Genomic DNA, 12,345 nt, shown 5'->3' on the forward strand with positions numbered 1-12,345 from the left:
TCAGTGATAATAAATGACTTTCAAGTGAAGAAAATTATAAAGGTATATTTGTTTACTATCAGATTCATTTCTAATTTTGTATTCTACCCAATAACTACTCATGGTGGGTAGTGCCTATAAGGAATTACAGAAATTCTAAGTCTGAGTGGTGTATGAAGTCATGAGATTTAAGATATATCTCCTGTGTATTTTGTCTTTTATTACTTTCTTCAGTTTACTCGCATAACATTAAATTTGATAGTATGCCTCTCACTCTGTGGAGACTTTCTTGGTACAATTTATCTTAAAAGACCATAAAACTATAAAAATGACCTAAGTTTCCTGACTCTCTAGCTTAGGATCTGAATAAGGCACGTGGAAAAGTAAATGAGTGTTGTGGAGACCTGCAGGCAAAGCTCCTACTCATAAGGGTTAGAAGCCATTGCTCTCAGTCTGGAAACAATGCAAGCCACACAAACTGAAAATAAATGATTTTGATTGAGCCAATCATAAAACTGAGGCTCTAGGGCAAAATCCACCCTCACAATTAGTAGGATAAGCACGTCCAGGGAGAGAGAGAGTAGTGAAACAACAACTGCTGTAGCTATCAGCCATTAGTAACATGTAAGTGTTGATGGTGACAGGCTGAGTGTAGAGTAACACATGAAGAACAGCTCCAGGACACTATTTAGGGCTCTTACACTCCTATAACTTTTCCTCTAGGAACCTAGCTCATTTGAGGATCTAAGATCTTTCCTTTGTGGGAGTCGTTATGTAAAGGGGAGGAGAAGTATGCACTATTGGAACACTAATGATAAGTGTGATGGAATATCTATTGACTTCAAACAAGGTAGATTTCAAAAGCGTAAGATTACTGATACTAGAGAGAGGCATTATATAATAAAAAGTGGTAAATTCTTCATAAAAATAACCTCATCCTAAATACGTACGTGCCCCTCAAACAACATCAAAATTCATATTGCAAAACTGATAGAACTGAAAGAAGAGAGACTGACTATAGTTTCCAACAACCTCTGTTGTAACTGATAGTTCAAGAAAGAAAATATGTAAGGATAAGTGACGACTCTTTTATGTGTTATAACATTATTAATTTGAATCTATTACCATTTTATACAAGTCTATACTATAAAAGAAGAATACATATTTTTTCTACAAGCTTGCATGGTGCATTCACTAAACTAGATAATATTATGAATTATAAAAAGAATAAACATATTTAAAGCATGATTTATCCCACAATGAAACTCAACCAGAAATTAATAACTGAAAAAAAATCACCAAATGTTAGAGGATTAAATGGCACAGACATATTTCTAAATAACATAGGTCAATGAGGGACTCACAGTAATTTTATAATATTTTGAAGCACCTAAATTTGTTGAATGCAGCAAAAGTGGTAACTATAAGAAAATTTTGAGAGTCTTTGTATAAATATTTGGTAGAAATATCTGCAAGCAATAGTTTGAACTACCTCACTAAGAAACCAGAGAAAGAAAAAATAGTCTAAAGTAACTAAAAGAGGGGAAAATTATACTTTAAAAAACCTACTATGAACTAATAAAATTTAAGATACTAAACATTAGGGATGTGAATAAAGCTGAAAGCTGTAACTTTGAAAAGTCTGTAACAGTTGAATAATATGTTCACATATCTCAAAGGAAAAAAGGAAGTACACTACAAATGATTGATATCAGAAAGAGCTGGCATTGCTATTGCCGTGACACATGTTGAGAAGGTCAGGGAGGACTGTGAACACCAATGTGCCCACAGATTTGACAAGTGGCACTATTTCAATAATGAAACACCCAAACTGGAACAATTTGTTTCTTATTTTTGGAGAGGAGGTAGAATACCCTTTGTATTAGTCAAGGTTCTCTAGAGGGTGGTAAGTGGAACTATTCCCATTTCCACCCCTTGATGCCTGGAACAATGAATTTGGGCTATAGGAGAAACAGTACCATATATAGGATGCTGATTCAGAGCACATACAGCCTGCTGGAGGACACTCCCCCAGCCCTCCAGGCTATTGCCACCTAGTTGGCACTGTGACTGTTTCCGTAAAAGCCCATCCCACTGTTCTATCAAGCCAGCTGCTTCAGAATGGTGGGGGCACATCATAAGACCAGTGAATTCCATGATCATGAACTCACTGCCACCCACACTCCTTGGGCTGTGAAGTGAGTTCCTTGGTCAGAAACAATGTTGTGTGGAATACTATGATAGTGGATAAGGCATTCTGTTGGGCCATGAATGGTAGTTTGGGCCGAAGCACCATGTGCTGGAAAAGTAAATCCATACCCAGAAAAAGCGTCTGTTTCAGTATGGACAAAACACTGCCCTTATTACCACGACTGAAGGACTGAAGTGGGAGAGCCAACCCCACATAGCACCAAGCCCAGTGGAGAAATCCATCCTTATAATTCTGTCTCTAGAACCACTGCTGGTACCACGTCTGTATTAGTCAGGGTTCTTTAGAGGAACAGAACCAATAGAATGAGTTGTATTAAAAGGGAATTTATTGGATTACCTTAAAGCAGTCCACAACAGCAGTCTGCAGGCTCAATTGTCAAGGAGCTCAGTAGCTTCTCAGTTCATGTGGCTTGATGCCTTAGCAGTTCCAATACAGTGTTGAAGGCCTGAAGGATTCCCGGAGAGCCATTCCACAGGAAGGCTGATTTGACTTGGTTTCAATACCCACAAAAGACAGCCAAGAAGGGTAGATGCATGTGCAAATGAAGGCACTCACCAGCAGTGGCACCTGCAGCCAGGTGGAAGAGGGGGCTATTTTCTCCCAGTACTTCCTTACCAAAAGCCCCCCTCAGGGAGGGCTCCCCACTCTATAGGATGGGCCCACTCTGGAGAAAGGACTTCCTTCTTCCTGGAAGCAAATCAGAGACTCAACTGATAGGAATGTCTTTGTATTCCTAATCAGATCCAATTGAGAAGAGAACTTAACCACTTCATCTTTGTTTTTAACCATCACATCTTTAACTCCACCTTTTTCTTCTTTTTTTTTCATAAACTAATGAATTTTATTAGTGTTCCTAATAAGAATATGTACAACTAACTCGTGCTTAAGCAACCGAAGAAAATGTCTCTTTGCTCCAGCAACCATTAATTGCCTATAAACCCTCAGCCACTTCTTTCCATGAGAGATTATTGACAGTCCTAATCTTGTTTAGGTCTTGAGCCATAATCACAAATGCTAAGCAAGTTTGAGAGTGCAATGGTTGTTTTGCATGGGGGAAAAACTTATACTACCAGATGTGAATTCTTTCCTTTGAAACAGGTATCAGTCAGAAAACAGTCTTGGTTACTCCCATAGTCATGCTACTATTATGCCAGTGGCCACATCTTGGCCGAACATTCTATAGAGCAGTATCCCCAGTAGGGTAGGATTGCTGATGTCAATTCTCCCCCAGCAGCCTGCATGTCACTTTCTGGCACTGCAAAACTAGCTGGAAGAGAGAAAGCTTACAATGAAACAACTTATTGAAAGATACAAACAACAAGGCTGGAGAGATGGCTTAGCGGTTAAGCGCTTGCCTGTGAAGCCTAAGGACCCCGGTTCGAGGCTCGGTTCCCCAAGTCCCACGTTAGCCAGATGCACAAGGGGGCGCACGCGTCTGGAGTTCGGTTGCAGTGGCTGGAAGCCCTGGCGTGCCCATTCTCTCTCTCTCCCTCTACCTGTCTTTCTCTGTTTGTCGCTCTCAAATAAATAAATAAATAAAAATATTAAAAAAAAAAGATACAAACAACAACAACAAAAAAAACAAAAACCCAACTTAATAAAACAAACCCTACTTGGAAAAATGATACAAATAATAAGTACTTGAAAATCTGCTAAAAATATACATTAAGACCAGACAGATGAACTAGTAAAATTTTGCTTGTCCTTTGAGGAAGAAGATACCAGTTGTATAAATTATATCCCAACGGAGAGAAGGAAGATCACAGCTGAAGTCATCCAAGGAGACTGTGCCATCAGCAAAGACATTGCATGAGAGGAAAATGAAAAGTTCTCATGAAAGTTCACAAAATAAAAAAAAATATATATATATATTAGCAAATTGACTCCAACTGTACATACAAGGAATTCTATGCTATAAGTAGGATTTATTCCAGATATGCATGGTTGGTCCAATATTTGCAAATAAATGTAACCTATGTAAAGAATATCAAATAACACCATCACATGAGCTTATCTGTTGATGCACAAATGAATATAAAATTCAATATAAATTTATAACAAAATCTTGTAGCAAGCTAGTAACTAAAGGGAATTTCTTTAACTTGAAAAGAACAGCTTTAGAAAATGTACAGATAGTTCATTTAATTAGGAAAAATTAGATGCCTTCTCTCAAAGATCACAAACAAAGAAGAAATGGTCTCTGTTACCACTTCTATTCCTCATGACACTGAAAGTCTTGAGTGTTGTCCTGGGAAAGGATGAAATAAAAGTTACATAGAAAAATACTAAGGTTAAAAGCAAGCATCTGGAAGTGAAAATAAGCTAGTCTAGCATGATCAGAAAAAGACAAGGTTAAATCACAAGTGTCTACTAATGTTCTAGGCATCAGTCAATGGTTAATGTTGTGTGCTTTGCAGGATGTAATGTGGAAATACAAGAAAAGTAAATGGGGGATTGAGGAACTATGGATAAGGTACTGACTTTTTGATATGATGAGTGACAATGGGTTCACTGACTATGAGCAATGTTTTATAATAATAAGACATTCACATTGGAATTAAGGTGAAGGAATAAGAATTCTTTCTCTTATAGGAAATAATTCTGAAAATCTAAAATTTTCTACAATAAAATGCTTGTCTGGGAAGATAGTTCAGTAGATATAGCATTTGTCTCTCAAGCATGAGGACCTGAGTTCAGAACCTTGGCACCTATGTAGATGCCAGATGGGCATGGTGGTCTATCTGTAATCCTAATACTTTTGGTGTGGAGATAGAGGAGAAGTGGGGCAAGCTTACCAGCTAGATGAACTGAATTGGGGAGCTCTGAGTTCATCTGAGAGGCCCATCCTCAGTAAAATAAAGTGGAGAGTGAGAGGAAGCATTAAAAGTCAACCTATGACTTTCCCATACATGTACATTCACACATATATGAATAATACACTCATTCATGCATGGACATTGTACATACATGCAAAATACAATGCTTACTTTAATATTATGAGTATTGGGTGATGTCCCTGATATTTGCAAATACTGCCAGCGGTCAAGTATAATACAGTCTCCTAGAATGGGAAAATTTGTATTATTTTAACAACTGCTAATGATTGAAATAGGTTTTCATGACTTTATTTATTATTTACATCTGATCAACACCACTTTTTTTTTAAGTGCCAAAACTTGATTACTTAGTCTTTTCTTTTTTGTTGTTGTTTGTTTGCTTGCTTTTTAAGGTACTGTGGTGGTTTGATTCAGGTGTCCCCCATAAACCTAGGTGTTGTGAATGCTAGCTCCCCAGCTGATGGAGATTTGGGAATTAATGCCTCCTGGAGGGAGTGTATTGTTGGGGGCGGGCTTAAGGGCTTTATAGCCAGTTTCCCCATGCCAGTGTTTGGCACACCCTCCTGTTGCTGTGTTTCACTTTATGTTGGCCAGGGGGTGATGTCCACCCTCTGCTCATGACATCGTTTTCCCCTGCCATCGTGGAGCTTCCCCTCGAGCCTATAAGCCAAAATAAATCTCTTTTTCCCAGAAGCTGCTCTTGGTTGGGTGATTTCTAACAGCAATGCGAACTGGACTGCAACAGGTACATTCTTGCTCTAGCCCGGGCTGAGGCTGGGCAATGTTGTCTGAGGGTGGCCTTGAACTCATGGTGATCCTCCTACCTCTGCCTCCTAAGTGCTGGGATTAAAGGTGTGTGTAGCCATGCTTCCCTGACAAGGAGAGAGCACAACACTGGTGTTCTAAGACTAGGTCATATTCAGTCACATGACTTTCATCCCTGTTCTCAGTTTTTGGAAGTTGTCCCTAGTTCCCAGACACACTACGAAGAAATCTATGACACATGACAGGAGTTCTTCCAGGAGCTGAATGAAAGAACGAAGCCAACAGCCAGTGTCAATTGCCAGACACATAGGTGAGTGAGCTGTTAGGTACCAATTTCCAGAATTCGACCCTCTCAGCTGAGGCCTCAGACATCAAGGAGCAAACAATTGCCATGTGCTGTGATTGATCTTTCTCCAACATGATTTGTGGGCACCCTGAATGGCTGCTTACATGACTAAAGTTTAAAACCATAATAACTGGAACAGCTAGTGAGGTCATGTTGCAATCAGCCTCACACTGCTGTAATGAATGAACCTCCAGACCAGATACAATTATGGCAAGAATGTAATTTATTGAAGCTTACAGAGTCAGGGGAAGTTCCATAATGGCAGGAGAAATTGGACCATGTTCACAGGTCCCTGCAAAGAGAACAGCAACCACCACCACCACCATAAGCAAGCACACTCCAGGGACTCCAGGCAGAACTCCAGGACTTTGTATGTGTCTTTGGCTGGAATTCATATTCACCCTCAGACCTTAGAGCTGGCCCCTAGGAAACGCCCATAGTGACACCTCCTCTAGCCGGGTGGCTGGAGATCTAGATTACAAGCTTTAATAAACTTCTGCATCTATTTGGGGAACATCCATTCTATCACAGGTCACATACTCAATGGCATATGATGGTCTCCTCAAGAGGATGTTCATTAAGAAAACTTTGTATTACTTTATATAACTTCTGTCAAAACTTGCTAAGAATATTGTGAGTGTTATGCTTCTAGGTATAAAATACCTTGGACTGTGGAGATAAATAGATTTGTGATTAAGTTATTCTTCACATAGCAATATGTGAGAAGGTATAACTTAATACTGTGAGGCTTAGTTTATAATCTTCTCCAAACAATAATTTCAAGTTTGTAACAACACATATCCAGTCTAAGGAGAGGAAAGTATTTCAAATTATTTGTCACTATGTAGAAATAATTATTGTTTGTTTTTTCTTGCTTTCTGATAGTAGCGATGGATCTTATGAGTACTAACCACCATTCAAAGCAGTTTCTCTGTTACTGCCTGTTGCTTCTGGGCCTTAATGTTAAGGCAGAGAAAAACATTTCCTTTGAAGCACATTTGGTTGAGATGCAACCCTTATATGAATAAATCATTTCTTAAATTAAGTAATACCCTTTTGTAATAGAATTGTGAAAATAAAGCTCATAGGGATTTTTTGTTATGCTGAGGCTATTACATTTTCATTACATATGAAACATTATTAAGCATTTAGGAAATGTACTAAAATACACATTTGTATGATAATGCAACAGAATTTCCAGTTCAATAACTATCAACAAAATCATTATTATATATAAAGGGGATTTTGGATCCTATATAATTTTACAATCCCATCTGCTATAGTAGGAATACCTGACATATGTTAAGCAATTCCCTCTGTTGTCTATGAATTCCAATGACAGGAGCCAATGGCTAGCTGTATTAACAGCAATGGGAGCCACAGGTAAGAAGGAAAATGGCACCTGAAACATTTCACAAGGTATGTGTGGAAGGATATTAGCTTGAATAACATTCATCTCACTTAACCAAAAATGTCCTGTATTTAGTAAACTGAATCCACCTTGGTTAAGAAACACTTCTGACGAACTGTGGAGAAAACAGAAAAGCCAAAATAAGATGACAATACTCAAACATCTCATCAGCCTCTCTTAATTATGCTGTGATTTGTCAGCACCTTCTGCTCCCACATACTGGAAGCTACATAGGATCTGTGAAGAATCAAAATGCTGAGCCTAGTAAAAGGGCAGCCTGCCAATTCACTGTTTGTCTTTACCTATGGCTGTAAACAATATCTAGGGACAGTCTGCTACAAGTGCAGACATTTGTTGCTCTGTCCATGTAAGTCATATCATGAGGGTACAAATACAATGCTGTACGAGAGCAGGGGAATGAAAATAGGAAGCATATTCTAAAAATCTATGCAAGTTGAAAGCTGTCACGCAGGACAAAACATTTACAATAATTTTTCAAATAGATAAAAATACAGCTTCCTGCTCCCTAAGAAATGTGTGAGTAGCAATGCATTTGATGAACTAAAAGTATAATGAAGAGTGGGGTGCTTCCTGGGCATGCCTGAGGGAGAACTAAATCTCCTGAGTTCAAATCTCTAGATTCCCCTTGAACTCCTGGGCATGATTAAGAATACCTATATCTCCATTCCTACACAGGGGTGCAGAGACCACTGGAGAGAGGCAAAAAAAAAAAAAAAAAAAAAAAAAAAAAGGTTCTGCATCATTAGGACCCTCTGGCTCAAATAAGAACTGGAAAAGAGGGGATGGGAAGCACAATGGCACAGAGCTCCCAACATTTGTCTCAGGCCACTGCTGGGGAGCACCCTTCCGTCACAGATAAATGCATGGGATGCTTCAGGGGAACATAAACCTGCATACACTACACAACACACACACAAATACCACATTACACATACATGTACACACAAGCAAAAACAAAAATAATGAAAGTTGTCATGTTAATTACCCTTATTAGGTGATTTATATTCTTTACTGGGGAAGATATCTTTCTATTGATTGCTTATATCTATCTTTCTACTATCATCTATCTATCATCTGCTGAAAAATATTCCATGACTACTTGAAAAATACATTTGACATGGTTTAAAATAAGAACCAACTCAATAATTCCTGTATCACAAGATGTAAAAAATGGAGCAAATTGTACTGAGGCAAGCCAAGCTGAAGAATACCTATGATACCTAAAACCTAAAATGATAGCTGCTACAAACTCTCTTGAAACATTACCATTGTTCTTTAGGAATCATAAATAAGAGAAGAAGAAATAAACAAAAATATTCAGAAGTTTTGTAGCATTTAGTCCTATATTTTTCAGCAATTATGCCTGGATGATTCCTAACCTGTGTAAAACCACATTTTGTTACACTGGAGCTAGAATGTGCATTCCTCCTATTCTTTACCTTAGAAGGAGTTTTAAATATATGTTGGAGTAGTTCTATAAAAATGATATGATAAAAGGCAGAGTTCATGAATAAACTTAACTCAGCGTTAAGAGGAATTTACCAACTGATTAAAGGATACTAATGAAGAAATACTGATTTCTTCTACTCTAAATTTCCTAATCATAAGTCCTTAGTTTCCAGCTGGGGGTGCTACCTCCCATAGGGAGGTTCTGAAAATTTTAGGAGGCAGGTGCTCGCTGGAGGAAGCAGCATGCTAGAGGCAGGGCTTTGAAGGAAACACTTGTGTCCTGGCTTGTCTCACTCTGCCTCCTTTCTTCCATGAAGCAATAGCCTCCTCTTTCAAATATTCCATGATACCACATCAATGCTTGCTGAAGTCCTTCTCAGTGAGAGGTAGGAGCTATTATAGACATGCTAGGACTCTATTGAGTGTACTGTTATTTGCTCAAGAAAAAAGTAGTTTTTGGATACAGTCATATAAGTTAAAGACAACTGTGTGAAAACATTCAAGAGAATTTTGTTATTTATTTACCCATTTATTTATTTATGAGAGAGAGAGGGAAGAGGGAGAAGGAAAAAAAAAGAAAAGACTATGGGCACACCAGGGCCTCTTACTGGTCCAAATGAACTATAGACACATGTACCATTTTGTGCATTTGCCTTTACATGAGACCTGGGGAATAGAACCTAAGCCAGCAGTCTTTGCAGGGAAGCAGGCACAGTTATGACACATCTCCCCAGCCCTACCCAATCCAGGACAAGTTTACCATGAATCTTTGAAGTATTATTGTAACCTATTTGGATCCCAAATAGAAAAGTAAAAATTAGGGCTTAGCATTTTGCTTTCTGCAGTTTACTTATGCAAGATGACTAGTCTGAAAGACAGTTTAGCAAATTTTACAGCTTTCAATCTCCAGAGTAATTCTAGAAGGGATGATTTGAAGTTTTGGAGGCCAAAACAGATTTAATTTATATGCCATTAATGAAAAGCCATTATTCTTTTTTCTATTTTTACTTTATTATTACTATTAACAACATATTTTGTATGGACACATCATGTGTTGGTACTATATTTTCCCTTGTCCCTGCTCCCAATCCACTGGGGACCCCCTCAGTAGGGTTGCAGGTATTCCCTATGGGGTTATGGGTTAAGCATTGTGGGAATAGTAGTCAGTTATTTTGGGGGGGGGCAGAATGCTTCTGGGTATGATGCCTCAATTTGTGGCTCTTACAATCTTTCTGCCCCCTCTTTGGCAAAATTCCCTGACGTGTGGTGGTGAGTTTTAAGTCCACCTCAGTGATGAGCTCTCAGGAACCTCTGGATCTCTGCTTTGCTAAGTGTTGAGTAGTATCCTCAGGACCTGACTCAACCCTGGCACTGATTATAAGGTTTAGTATAGAAGCTGCATGTGGTGGTTTGATTCAGGTGTCCCCCATAAACTTAGGTGTTCTGAATGCTAGCTCCCCAGCTGATGGAGATTTGGGAATTAATGCCTCCTGGAGGGAGTGTATTGTTGGGGGCGGGCTTATGGGCTTTATAGCCAGTTTCCCCATGCCAGTGTTTGGCACACCCTCCTGTTGCTGTGGTCCATCTTATGTTGGCCAGGGGGTGATGTCCACCTTCTGCTCATGCCATCGTTTTCCCCTGCCATCGTGAAGCTTCCCCTCGAGCCTGTAAGCCAAAATAAATCTCTTTTTCCCAGAAGCTACTCTTATTGGGTGATTTCTACCAGCAAGGCGAACCAGACTTCAACACTGCACTCTTGCTATCCCCCCAGTTCCTCTGTGGATTCAGCTGTGGCTTGGCTGAATTGCAAGGGGTAGTTTATCTCCTTGGATTTTGCTAGCTTCTGAAAAAGAAGAACAGATTCTCCAGTGGAGCATGAAGTTAGCACAGTTTAAATGGGATAAGCTGTAGCAGTCAGGTTCACATTGCTGGTAAAAAATCACCCAACCAAGAGCAGCTTTTGAGAAAAAAGAGGTTTATTTTAGCTTTCAGGCTGGAGGTGGAAGCTCCATGATGGCATGGAAAATGACGACATGAACAGAGGGTGGACATCACCGCCTGGCCAACATAAAGGTGGACCATAGCAATAGTAGAGTGTGCCAAACCCTGCCATGGGGAAACTGGCTATATCACCCATAAGCCTGCCCCCAAAATACACTCCCTCCAGGAGGTGTTAATTACCAAATGTCCATCAGCTGGGAACCTAGCATTCAGAACACCAAAGTTTATGGGGTACACCTGAATCAAACCACCATATTCTGCCCCAGCCCCATAAACTGATAACCATACATGATGTAAAATACAATGAATTCATCCAACTTTTAAAGTCCCCATAGTTTGTATTAATTCCAATGATGTTCAAATATCCCCATAGACCAAGATCTTCTAACTGAGCCATAATACCAAAAAATCCCCCCCCCAACCCATAATGGCACAGAATAAACATTCACACTGCAAAAGGTGGCATTGGGCATAGCAAAGAAACATTCAACCAATACAAGATTTATAACAACCAGGGCAAACATCAAACTCTGTAACTTCAAGTCCAAAAACTCTAACTTCAAGTCCAACAACTGTAGCCAATAACAAATCCACAAACCCAATAATTCTAAGCAGCAACAAGTCTCTGGCATTCCAATTCCGCCCCTCCAGCTAGGCTACTCACAGTCCTGGGAAACTTCATCCAAGCTGGCAGCTTTCCTTAGCAGCTATCTCATGGTCCCAGTGTCTCCACTGCAAACCATGGTTCATTCTCATGGCCCATTGAGTCTCTATGCAGACATCCAGCAAACCTACTTCACTTTGCCCATGGCCACTTCCAAAACACAAGACCATGTTGCAAACTCAATGACCCTCACTTTCCCGCATTTCTTATACTCCACAATACCATGTAGGGTGCCAATTTGTTAATACAGGGGGGAATAAAGCAGAATTTGAAGAACAGGACACTCTTTGAGCACTTGGCCCCTTCAAAAGAGTCTACATTCTTCCTGTTGCCCCAGTGCAGGTCAGCTGGCCCAACCTCAAACATTGTAACCTCTCAATTGCAGCTAAACATTGCAGAATTTCGACCAAAGATCTTTTTCTTTCTGTGCCATATCCCTGTGCTCACACCAGTCCATTTCTATGCAAAGCGACCATGAAAAACTTCTTAAGACATGGGCATAACAGCAAGCATGCAAACTGCCACTAGCCCAGTCTATGCAAAGCTCTTTCTCATCCCCATAAGCCAAACCTCACAGTTAGAATTCTTACTGCATTCAGATCTTTCAACTCTGACCAGAATAGTCCATTCAGCTGTATTGACAGCACTGCAAGGAGTCTC

Source organism: Jaculus jaculus, chromosome 2, assembly GCF_020740685.1.
Source record: "Jaculus jaculus isolate mJacJac1 chromosome 2, mJacJac1.mat.Y.cur, whole genome shotgun sequence".
Lineage (NCBI taxonomy): Eukaryota > Metazoa > Chordata > Mammalia > Rodentia > Dipodidae > Jaculus > Jaculus jaculus.